This window comes from Rhinolophus sinicus, chromosome 12 (assembly GCF_057876585.1).
Source record: "Rhinolophus sinicus isolate RSI-liver-muscle chromosome 12, RSI-T2T, whole genome shotgun sequence".
NCBI classification, from domain to species: Eukaryota; Metazoa; Chordata; class Mammalia; order Chiroptera; family Rhinolophidae; genus Rhinolophus; species Rhinolophus sinicus.
Window position 1 is genome coordinate 41,381,402 of NC_142512.1, and position 13,225 is coordinate 41,394,626.

A 13,225-nucleotide genomic window follows, 5' to 3' on the forward strand; every position below is an offset into this window, starting at 1 on the left:
ATGGGCAGAACCAGGAGTTGTCTTCAGGTGTCTGGAGCAGCTTGGACTGATGCATGGACTTTGGGCTTAAACCTATGTGAGTCCAAATCCTGGGTCTGCCACTTTCTGGCTGTGTGTCTTGGGACAAGAAACCTCACCTCTCTGAGCTTCTCTGTTCCCTTATCTGGGATGATGGTCCATTCATCACTGATGATAGCGGACATTCATCCACTGATCTTAGCATCTCACATATATTCCCCCAATGGATCCCCACAAAAGCCCTCTGAGGCAATTGTTTGTTTCATCATCTCCTTTTTTCAGAAGAGGACTCTGAAGCACAGAGAGACTGTGTAACCTGCACAAGGTCACATAGCTGGGAAATGGAAGATCCAGAATTCAAATCCAGGCAGCCTGGCTCCACTGCATCAGAATGCCTACTGCACAGACATTTGAAATTTTTAAATGAATAATTTATGTGAATTGTGAAGTAGGTAACAGATAAATGAGGCTCACTTTCTAGCATAGCTCATTCTTAACTCAACGATTCCAAAGGGAGATTGTAGGACTGGGGGGCACTGAGGAAATTCTACAGAAATAGCCTTGAGAGGTCCCTCGAGACGCTCCAGGTTGTGGGGGCTCTAGAAGGAATCCCTCAGATATTCTGGGAGGAATATCTGGTCTGTCAGCTTCTCTAGGAAAACCTTCCTGGGGCCTGGCCCGGCAGGCTGTAACCAGATTCCTGCTCTGCCTTCACATCTGGTCCAGGGACCCCATCCCAGGGAGACCCAGCCGCCTGGCCCTTTGCCCCTGGAAGGGGTGGGCCCTGGGTCATGGTGGAGTGGGTGGAGAGGTCAGGAGGGGCAGCAGGGAGGGGGCGTAGCAGGGGTACTCTGTGCAGGGCCCTGGCACCCCGGCGCCCACACAGCTGCCGGTGTCTGTCAGCTACCCTGCAGGGCGCGGCTGGGGGCCCTGCTGGCCTCTACATCTTCCTGACAGGCCCCTCTTCTGAGGCCAGGAAAAAACAACAGCGGTCCCTCCCCTCTCGGCAACCCATTTGTTAGATGAAGGCCGGGCACCAGCACCTTTAACCTCCTCAAAGTCAGCATTTCCCTGTCAAGGCCCCACAGGCCCACGAGACAGAGATGGATGGAAGTGGCTGTTTGTGGAAAAAAGGCTCAGCCCTGAGGCTGGGCGGCCAAGAAGAGCAGGTTTCAGGAAGGGAGGGGCTCCCGTTTCTGGTTGTTGTTGGGGTGGTAGGGGGAGGAAAAGGAAAAGCGTGTGTTCGGGGGAGGGTTCTTGAGGGCCCCTGAGGAGGGCCACACCTGAGCCATCCCAAAGAACTTTTGGAATTTCCCCCATTATGCATGACAAACAGGCGTGTCCTTGGCACTACAGACCCACTTCTGTGCTTGGCCACCCCACCCATTTGTGCGGGGGACTTGCAGGGTGCCTGAGGGAGAACCTGGGGCCTTTAGACAGAAGACTTGAATTCAAGGTGTAGCCTTGCCTTTCCTCAGCTGTGTGGTCTCAGGCAAGTTACACCCCTTTCCTGAGCCTTGGTTTTCTCACTGGCAAAATGAAGATGACAGTACCAGCCTCATGTGGCTGTTCTGAGGATAAATGAACTGATGTCTGTGAAAAGAGCTGGCTGACTATAAAGGGTGATACATGTGGAGAATTATTATGCCTTCTCTTTCTTTATTCTGCTGGACCACAGGGCATGTCACATCTCAGTGGAGGATGAAGATGGCCCATCCAAGCCCCCCAATACCTTTTCCTATGGCAACATAACAGAAGGTCAAGATCATGGCCTTGGGAACCAGGAGAGCATGGGTTCAAATCCTAGCTTTGCCACTAGTAAGTTGAATGGCCTTGAGCAACTCACTTGATCACTTGAGCCTCAGTTTTCTCATTTGTAAAACGGGAGTAAGCTTTTTCTTCTTTCCCCATTAGGTTGCTGAGAGAAGTGAGTGAGGTGAACCAGGAAAGCTCTCGCCAAAACCTGGTATACAGTTTTCAGTGGTAATAGCTGGATGACGATGATGAAGAAAATACCTGAGATTTTCTCCTTAAGGACAACTCCAGAAGGTCCTGTGAAATACTGATATGCCACCTAAGAGAAATATGATGAAACTATTAGCATTCACTCACGTGGTAGCTAGAACATGTGAACCGGACAAGATACCTGCTGCCGAGCAAGACCTCGGGGGATGGAACAGGAGACAGACAAGCTTTGAATATGGTGGAACTCACACTGGATTAGGATATTTACCCCTGGGCCTGGCATTTATTTGGACTGTGTATGTCCTTTGCTTCTCAGAAAGTTTTATGGCAGCAGGGTCATACTATCCTATAGGACTTTGTGAGGCTCAAATAATAGGCTGGACAGGACAGAGTTGAGTAAACCACAGAATACAGGCCTCAGGACTATTGCAGATGTCCCTGTGAAGCCTGCAAGGTGGGGCCAAGACTTTCCGCCCTAGGGAACCAATAATGTGGTCTTTTCTTAAATCCCAGAAAACACTGAGTTAATGAGAGTTTCCTCAGGCGAATGTTTTCTCTCATGAATATATTTTTTAAACATTTGGTGCTAGTCATACCTTGTCTATTACTAAGATTGTGGGCAGATGAGTGAAAAACCCAATACATAGAGGGGCCTGCATCAGAACCCTGGCTCTTGGAGGTCACGTGACCTGTTTTCCTCAACTGAAAAGTGGAGGCTTGCTGTGTAGACCACATACATACACTCAGGAGGTGCTCAGTAAACATGCCCTTTCTAGGGCTTCTGTGCCTGAAGGAGTTAGAGGTGTGTTGAACTAAAGGAAAGGCTCTAAGTTAGGGCAACCAGATAAAATACAGGGAGCCCAGTTGAATATGTTCCATGCGATATTGGTGACATAGGCTAAAAAGTTATGTGTTGTTTATCTGAAATTCAAATTTAGCTGGGTGTCTTTTTTTGCCCCCTTAAGTCTGGAAACCTTAATCTAAGACCAAAGTCATCCTGATGAAGAAGGCTCAGGCCTTACCTTCTAAGCCAGGATATTTGCACTTTGACAGAAGGTTCTGGAAGGAAACTCTAAAGGAAGCATTCCAGGGGTGTGTGTGGTAATTGGGTAGGTTTGCCTTTGGCTGTGGGCTTTCTGGTTGCAGGAGGAGCCCAGGGTCCCCCAGGAAGGTCTCCCATGGAGGCCTTTTGAGTGAGACAAAGCAGAAGGGAGGCGGGAGGAGGGAGGAAGGGCATCAAGGTGGAGAGAGTGAGGACAAAGGTGAGTGCCCCTGGGCAGGAAGTGCTGAAAGAGAGAAGGAGGGAGGCCACCAGTGCTGGCTGGGCAGGGCGCCAGCCTGGGAGACTCCTGGTCACCCACTTCCCGGGGCGCACTTTTGCAGCCCTTGCTTGAAAGGCAGCAGTGCCATTATTTGGGGGAAAACCAGCTAACCAGATAGGACAGCAAACTGGGGATTTATGTGGTGTGGGAACAGCTCGGGTTTCCCTCACTGTTTATCCAGCAGTATTTTTTAAAACAGAAATCAGCGCGCGGGTAACCACAGCTGTGAGTTACTGGCTCTGGCTGTAAGGGCTGTGGGGGTGGGGGGTCTCCCCCACAGTGTTTTGCTCTGTATCAGCTTGGAAGTTGCTGAAGGAATGCAACCTCCCCAGCCAGGGTCCAAGTGGAAAAGGTGGCCCTGGGCAGGACCTAGGTCGCTCTCTCTTCCCTAGGAGGGATCCTTAGAGATCACTCACTCTAGGGGTCACAGCCCCACATGGGGCCAGACCAGTACACAAAAGCTAGGGAAGCCAGCTGGGAGGGAGACAGAGGAGTGCAGTGAGAGAGGGGCCCCAACAGCTACTTGGCACTGGCCAATTTTGCCTTGCAAGAACATGGGCCTAGTTTTACCAGACCTTTCCATTTTTTAAAAAGAACCATGATTCTAGATTTTTATAGGCAATCTCTCAATTTTCAAATGTTGGTAATAAATTTAAAATGCTGCTGGTCAATTAAAAGAGGCCCACGGGCAGATTTTGGTTCTCAAAATGGCAATTTGCAATCTCAGGTCTTTTCAAAGTCTGCCTGCTCCCCATTTTACAGATGACAAAACTGAGGCCCAGAGAGGCCTAGTGACTTGCCCAAGACTGCACACTTTGCTATTGGGAAAACCATGGGTCCAGGACACCTGTCCTGTTCTCCTTGCCCAAGCTAGTAATTTTGCTGGCTGAGCCGAGGGTCTCACCAAGCAGTTCTCAAGTGTTCCCGAGCAGCTCTCTTTTGCACAGATATGACATTTGCTAGCACACCCATAAACTACTTGATTCTGACAATGACCCTGAGGGAGCGAGGCTGGCATGAATCCACTTTTTACAAGTAAGGACACCGAGGCTAGGGATGCTAGGTGACTTGCAGAGTGTCAGTCTTAGGAAGGGCTAGAGCCTGGGTAGATCCCTGATTTTTCCACTCCCAACCTCTGTCATCCTCAGGGAGACAGACTGAGATGGATAATAAACTTCTAAAAGGGAACAGAAAATGGATAAGATACTTGGGTAAACTGAATATTCCTCGTAACTTAAAGTTAATTGAAAATCCATAGGTTATCAATTTTCCAAGCAAGAGAATAAAATAGAAGGTTATTTCAAAGAGCAATTATACGAGGCATGGTTTAATCTTTCTTTGATGATTCCAAAGGCATTTCAGGGGAATGTAATACCTTGGGGCATCATTATGAACACCAATAATTACTGTGTTAGGCTGTGAGACAAGTTCTCATCAATTCCCTCCTGGCTATTTGGGTTGTTGTAGGAGACGATCACAGCACACGGTGGTGAGCACATGTCTGTGTCCTGCGCTGCTCTCTCTGTCTTTGTCTGTTTCAGGGCGGTGTTGTGGAGAAAGCAGTGTCCCAGGAAGAATCCTGCCGACCTTCACCTACTTCTCTTATAACATGGGGCTAATGCTGACACCTTCTATACTCACTGTACAAGGTTCTACTTAACAAAGGGCCTCAGCTGGCACTGCGTCCGAGCAGGAGGGCACTGCATAGTGTACACCAGCTTCATTTTTATCACAGAGGAGTCTGAAGCCCAGAGAGGTTAGGGGCCTTGTCCAAGGTCACACAGCCAGGGTGGGGGTGCTAGAATCTGGGTTTTCTGCTTTCTAGACTTTCTGAACACCGTACTGAGGCAGAGAAGACCTGTGGGAACTGAAAGCTTCACAAGCGATCACACATGCACACAGAGACTCATGGGGCCTCTTTGGCCACAAATCTTCCCTGCCTCAGAAGAAGGACTGCCCAAGTCCAGGGAGGAGGTGAACTCCTTAGTTCAGGGAGGGAAGAACCTGGGCCAGGGTAGCTGAGACACCACCACGAGGTTTATTGTTTCATGAATGTCGGAGCATTTTACAATGTGGTAATTTTGAGTGTACAGGCTCCCAGGGCCTTTCTTCTTTTAATTGAAGAAATAAACAATCTCCTCTAAGGCATGCTCGGCCAGGGAGAAAGGCAGGTGCAATGTAAACCGAGGAGAGTAGCAGCCTGGAAGGACTCTGTGTCATGGAGAAGTAAAACATCCAGGAACTAGACAGCATGCTGGCCGTGCCTGAGCCCTGGGAGGGGAAGGTCACCAGGGGTACCCCACACACATAAGCTCTCGTACACATATGCCTGCCTTCGGCCTGGGCCCTTGCCGTCCCTACATAGACCCCATGCGTTCGGGCCACATGTCACACAGAATTGAAGAGAGCGCACCAGCACCACGTGTGTGTCCATGACAGATGCTCTCAAGAGATGCTACTGCATGTACCTCCTCACCCTTAGGGCAGAGCCCGTTATCTGGGCAGAAATACCAAAGCAGGGGCAGGCACAGAAACACGGCACAGCCACAAATGCTCGATAAGGTACTCCCAACCACACGCACACACAACTAGACACGCTAGGAGGCACATCAGGACAAAAGTGTCCCCACATCCCTCTCCCTCTGTACACGTGAATGTTCTCCCTCACCAGGCATTGTAGGGAGTTTTTTTCTCCATCCAAATTCTCAGACAGCGGGACACAGAGATGAGCTCTGAAACCCTGATGTACAGGCTCCTTGACCTGTCACACACACGTGCACACACACATATGCACACACTGACGCATGGCATCAGCTTTGGGTTAGTTTTGAGAGCTTAATGTGTGTGGTTACGTTCTCAAATAGCAGCAGCATTCATCTCTTTCGGCTTAACCAGCATAACAACTCCCACGTTCCGCACCCAAACAGTTAATGTCCCAGGTCTCGGACCTTCAAAGCATCTCACACCCTGGTCAAAGGGTCCCCCTGATAGTCTGTAGAGGTGCTTTCACCTACACTGAGAGGAAGAGTTAAGAAAACCTGGTTCAAGGTTTTAAAGCAGAAACATTCTAGCTTGGGAACGGGACAATGGGCCCTGGTGCGCTATCTAGTGGTTAGAACCAGAACTGCAGCACACTCTGCAATGAGCCTGGGCCTAAGCTTCTACCTCTTCCAGAGTGAGGACCCCCTTTCAACGATATAAGGGTGGGGAGGGATGGGGTGTAAGTCCCATTACCCCTGCGACTCCATAGCTGCATGCAGACAGGAAGGGAGGGAAGAGAGCTACCTTCAGGTTACTGAACCCCTCCTTTCCAACATAGCCCCTGGCTTACGTCCACCTCAACTTTTATTTTCTGTATTTTAAATGGAAGAAATGTGAAAGCCAGTGAGCTGGACATTGTCCCCACCCCTCTGCTGTTAACTATAGGCAACAAATATTTATCGAGTCCCTACTGCCTTAAGTGCTGGAGTGAATAAAACAGGTCAAGTTCCTGCCCTCATGGAGCTTACCTTGTAGCAGGGGCAGAAGAGCGATACAGGCCTAAACAAGAATATGTCAGGATGCTAAGCGCTGAGGCGAAACATAAACCAGAGTAAGGGGGTAGAGAGCTAGTGGGGGTGAGGGCTTGCGTTGTCTTACACAGCGTGGGCAGGGATGGCTACTCTGATAAGGTGACATCGGAGCAGAGACCTGATGGATATGAGGGAGGGAAGAAGAGAGGGAGCATGCTGACATCCAGGAGAACAGTCCAGGCCAAAAGAACAGCATGTGCAAATGCCCTGAGGCAGAGGAATAATTAATGGTAATAAGGCTAGAACAGAGTGAGTGAGGTGGAGTGTGGTGAGAAAGGTAGTCAGACACATAGCTGGGTGGGAGGAGCGGGACACAGGGCAGGCCACTGTACATGGTTACCTCATCTTGCTCCAAAATGGAAATTAAGGCAGCTCTGGGTATTCTCCATGGACTCAGCTCTATCCTGAAAGCTTAGCAATACGCAATGATAAACCTTGGGCCCTCTCTTTGTCTGTCATACAGTCCGATTTCAGAGATGAGACACATTCGTGCAAAACAATAGCATAAACAAGAATATGTCAAGATGCTAAGTGCTGAGGTGACATAAGATGTTAGTACTAAAACAGTGTGGCATCCACAGGCATTTGCAGCCTGGAAGGTTGTCTGGGACTGGAGTGGTCACAGAAGTCATCTTGGAGGACTTGAAGCTGTGAGCCTGGCATGGCTACAGGGAGAATAGCAGAGAGACAGGGCCAGCAGAAGAGGGGACAGTTTGGGCAAAGGATGGCAGGGGATGGGAAGAATCACTTGGGGAATAAATGTGCCACGTTTCAGCAAGAATAGAAAGTGTCTTGTTTATTTCATATGTATGTATTGAGCCAGGCACTGCTCCCCAATTGAGTCACTTACTGACTGGGTGACCTTGGGTGAGTCCCCAAGCCTCTCTGAGTCTTAGGGCAATCTGGTAACAATACTATCATTGAAGCTGCTACGCACATGTGACATACTGGGTGCTCTGGGATGGTAGGATGAATGGGTCATAGTGTCTGTCAGCCCAGAAGCTTACAGTTCAGAGAAGGGAAGGTGATAGACCCGTTAAGCCCAGATAGGGATTCAGACTTGCTGCTAAGACTGGCTGAGGAGAGTGGGGCATGTGGAACGCTAATCGCCCAGAAGGCCAGGGCTGAGATCCCCACTCAGGATGGAGTGGCCTGTCCTGCCTCTCCTGCAATAAACTTTTTAAAGCAGGCTAGCCTCTCCAAGAGGCATTAATGGAAACCTCTCAGAACCAATCTCATCCTCCATGCATTGTGGGAGCTGGCTGCACAGAGAAAAGGATTATACGTGTAAGATCACTCGTTAATTCACAAACAGGCATTGAACATCCACCTCGCCCTGGAACCTCCTGAAGGGGCTCCTTGGGGGACCCCAGCCAGCTCTCAAGGAAGATAATGACTAAGCCAAGGGAATAGAGAAGGTGCCCAGACTGATGTCCAGAGAGGAGAGGTCTCCCGGGCAGGGTGGACCGGGAAGGCCCAGGGTGGGCAGAGTCATCAAGGAAGTGTAGGACTCAGGGGGCCCAGAGGAGGGAGGAAAGTGTGAGAAAGCAGGAGATGGGGTGTGTGTGTGTGTGTGTGTGTGTGTGTGTGTGTGTGTCAGGAGGGACGGGAAAGAACAAAGCAAGGATGCGCACAGGGCATCCTGAAGTCTGGGTGATGGGGAACAGGAGCAAAGCAGGTTGTGTAGAGGGAAGGTTTTGGTGGAAAGCAGGGAGAGACAATGTTAGAAGTGTCGCTGAGAGCCAGAATACAGAGTGGAGAATGCTAGGTGAGGGGTCTAGAGGCAACAGAAGGCACTACAGTTGTGGGGGGTGAGAGGATGTTGGCAGAAGGGCACCGGGTTGACCCAGGGCGGGTTGGGGAGGCAGGGTCTGGAGGGAGAAGGGGAAGGAGGCTGTTAGGGAATTTGGGAGATCAGTGCCCTGAGGTGGGCTGCTGAAGGTGGGGGAGGGGAAGGCAGCAGACTGGAGCAGCCTTGTCCTTTAATTCCCTAAGGGAGGCAGCTATGGGTTCAACACGTCTCTAGGATTTGCCACTGGAATGCCCCTCAGCTGGCAGAAGGCTCCTTGAATTACTGCCACAGGCCCCCTAGGTCTGGGAATCTCATAAATTCAGCGGTGGGGGGGCACCTGTATTTGGACAGAGCAGTCCAGCCCACCCTGAATATTGTCACTAAACTTGCAGAGCAATCAAATCCCAGAGGGAGGGGCTGGAGGGCAAGGTCACCTCCAGCTGGTGCCCCTCTGGCCTCTAACACTTCCTTCACTGTCTCCCTTCCCTCCTTTAACACTTCATTCACTGTGTCCCTCCCTCCTTTCTTGCTTTCTTGACTGGGACTCAGAAGTTTCAAGGCCTTGCTCTGCTCCTCACTGGCTGTGTGATCAGGGGCAAGCCCTGTAGGGTGTGTTAACATTCTCTTCAGTGCCCTCTTACTTCCCTTGTTTAAAAACCTTTTCTCCTCTGACAGGGACCACCACCTGTTGTGCCTCTGCGCTCAGCTCACACTTACCTCAGAGGAGTCAGACTAAGGTGAAAGGTGCTAATAGCCATGCTGCTGATGCTTCTGTGGGGTGAGCTAGATTCGGAGGCAGCTGCCAGAGGAGGCTCTGAGGCCCTGGGTGGCAGTCCTTGAAGAGGCTGTCCCAGGGTCTGGAGGAGGCACCTGTGGTGACAGGGGATTTGCGTTTTGCCTCTGCCAGATGAGGGCGTTGTGGTGACTGCCCCCAGGCACCAGTCCACAACAAAATCCCTCCAACTCCCCACCATTGTTCACACATTTGGCCGCTTCTTGGCCTGGGTCGTCTGTCCCTGCACTGGAGAAATGTTTGCACCGAGTCCCTTCTTGACCGGGGGAGGCTGGTAAAAGTTACTGCCATGGGGGCCCTTGCCACCACGTCCCAAGCACCTTGATTTTCCTCCAAAGGAGGCCAGACCTCACCCTCCAGCTCCGTTTCATTCCTCTTAGAACAAAGCCTTGTTTCTGGTAATTAGGTTGGATGGTGTTGACAGTGGGGAGGACACAGAACAGCCAGGCTTAGGAGACTCATGACAATTTCTCCTTAGGGAAGAGAGAAGAAAGCTGTGATGAAAGACAGCCAGGGTTGGGAAAGCTAGAAGGGACCCCCAACTCTGCTGACCACCAAATCTAACCCCCAACTCCACGACTTCTGTGTTTAATGTTCTTACCTACCAAAGAAGCTGCGTGTACTTGCATTTAGTTTCTTTTCCCATATCGATCATCAGGGACATTTCTTAGTTTTTGGAACACTGAGACTTACACCAGTGTCTGCAGGGTGTTCAACCCTTGTTACCTCGGTTACTCTGGGCAGTTTTCCAGAGGGTAGATGTGGCCCCTACCGTTGGGTTTTCTGAAATGACAGAGGGCGACCCCCTGCTCGTCCCCACTTCCTACTGCCTTCAGGGACTCAGGGGTCTGGGCCCACTAACCCTGCTATTTCACAGATGGGAAACAGGTATGACCGACTGGGGTTAGAACCCAACACACAGGCACCGGGAAAAGTACCTCTGCTTTTCCGCAGGGGCCTGGCAGTGATTGGCTTCCACCGACCCCCAGATTTTGGCTCCTGGGCAGCCTCGGAGAGAGGAGCCGCGGTCCGGATGGTCCAGACTCTAGGTGCTGAAAAACCAGACACCACCGCCTTTCAGGCGAGTCCGCACACTCCCGGGCCCCATGGCCTCCGACCGCCCTCTGCTGGCCAAGCCCAGCACTACAGCTTCGCCGTGCCTTGGTCTGTACGCAAACACCCCAGAAATCAGCTGGAAGCACCTACCTGCACCCTGGCCCTGCCATGGTACTTTTTAGCTGCGTGATCTTGGGCAAGCGAACCTCTCAGAGCCCTACCTGTGAAGTGCTTACTTTTCAGAGTCGGTATGAGGATTATATGGGAGAACATATGGAAAACACCTGGCACATGGTGGTTTCTTTTAATGGTAGCTGTTATTCAGAATGCCCATCTCACATGTTGGCTGTGAAAGAGATGAGGTCTGAGAAAGCTCCTTATAAAGGTAAAATGATAACCAAATGTTGATGCAAGACAGCTGGTATGTTATCAATACATCCAAGTTGGTGGGCCCTCTGGGGGTTGTTAGGAGCTGCCCTCCATTTTAGTATGGACACTGGACTGTTTTTCTTTTCTTCGTTTTATTTACTGCTTACTCTTGGGTTGAGGGTTTGGGGAGGGCATGACTCCAGCAGGGCAGGATACGATTACCTCTCACCACGCAGGGAGGGTTTGAAGACCAGCCTCCCAGCTTTCAGAGAAGGGCAGCTGTCCGTCACTAATGATTTGGATTTGGTTTGTAGTGGACCATCAAGCTATATCGTGAAAGAAAAACGAAGGAGCTTTTTTTGTGAAGGGCCACGAGGGTGTGGGTTGGAACCCCAGGGAAGAATGAGAAGAGGAAGAATAAACTAGGGGGTGCTAGTGGGGTCCTGGATTTAGAGACAGATCTGAGGAAGTGGTTCACAAGGCCCCTTACTGAGTCAGGAAGGATGGTGAGTGGATGGTGAGTAGGACCAGTGAGGAGACTGTTTGCCAGAGTCATCACCAGCCAATGCCCAAGGTCCTGCCGTTGGATCACCCAGCCTGCACCCAGGATGGGATGCTTGCGATGACTCCATTCATTGCCTGGACCCCTAGAGCCCTAAAGCAAGCCCTTGGACCCCTAAGCAGTTTTGGAGAGGAGTTTCTTTTGTACTTGTGGGGAGGGCTCAGGGTAATACAGGGAATACCCTTACTGTGGGGGCAGAGCCCCAGAAAGTAGTTTCCAGGCTCTTGGCCTCACGTGGAGGAGTGCTGGCTCGGGTAGTAGATGGCCGTCAGCTGTGGCCGATTGGCCGTCAGCTGTAGCCAGTTAGCCAATTAGCCGCTAATATAACTGCTGCGGCTGCGGCTACGGAGGAGAGGAGAGGAGAGAGAAGAACGGGGGCTAGCAAGAAGATGGCGGCTGGGCTGGCAAGCGTGGATGGCGGTTTGCGGACAGTGTGGATCCAGCCTCCAGTGAGAGTATAGTGCCGCCAGCGAGAATATAGTGGTATGACTCCCCTACCTATGGCTCCGTGGGTGTTCCTTTTTGGCCTCACCATATCCTGCGTTCTTGTGTGGGGAGTGGGAGCAGAGACCCCACAGGCCGCCCCGCACGACAAATGGCGCAGCGAGCAGGGTCTCCCGCATGACACTTACACACAGGTTTTCTGGAGGGTCTTAGTCAAGGACTACATCCCCTGGGAGGAAAGGTTCATACCTTCATCTGAACTGCTCAGCAAGCAGTCCCACCCCAGGGAGGTGCTGGAGGATGAGAAGGGACAGCTAGTTAGATGAGGCTGAGAGGGTGGGCAGGTATTTATGTTAATCTTCAGAGAGAGAAGGGGGAGGCCAAACCAATTTGCTGCTCTTGACAGTTTGCTGAGTTCTGTCTGGGTGGGCAGACAGGGCCACACCAGAATGGCCTTCTTGCCCCTTCTCTGTGTTCCTCGGGCATTGCTGGCCCAAACAGACTTTTCTTTTATAGAAGAAGATGACTGGTGGATGGTAAAAGACGCTGCAGAGGGAAGGAAGGAAGCACAGGCCTGTTGCCCTGGGAATTAATATGATTTAGGAGATACGCAGGTCACCCTCTCATGACTGAAAGCCATCCTGGAGTGAAGGTTTGCAGCTATTTCTAGGCAAAACTGTATGATGAGATGAAATAGCTCAACTTCTGACCATTAAGTCATGAAGGCCATGGCCATCGTAAATCTCGATCTCTGCAGCCCTCTCTGTCTTGCCTAGAAGCACAGATGAGCCAGTGCCAGCTGCCTTGGTGGGACCCTTTTCCATTCTGGCAGTGCCTCTGAGGACTGGGCAGGCTTCAGTGCCAAGGAGTATGAGGGCACTTCAAAGCCACCCTGCAGCGTAATTGTTTTTCCTAGGTGATCCAGAACTCTTCCTGGTCTGTACCAAATCCTCCACAACCCACACTAGGCAAGCTGACCCTGCCATTTACATTCTGACCCCTTTGGGCAGGTAAATTTACCTTCCTAAATCTTAATTTCCTCTCTTAAAATGCGAGCAATAATAGCTCCCTGGCGAGGTTGTTGTGAGGGTAAAATGCAATAATAAGCACAGACTGCATCCTGGTACAAAACATGGCTTGTGTCCTTTTCTTACAAAGCCTGGCTCAAGTTCTGTCCCCTCTTCCTTAGGCATCTTTCCCTAGTTGTCTCCTTGGCCATTGCCTACCCATCCACAAGGCCCTCCTCCCCAGAGGGTCTTTGTGAATCACCCAAACATAGCTGATCTTCTGCTTCCTGCTGTGACTGCACTTAGGACTCTTTGGTATGGTGGC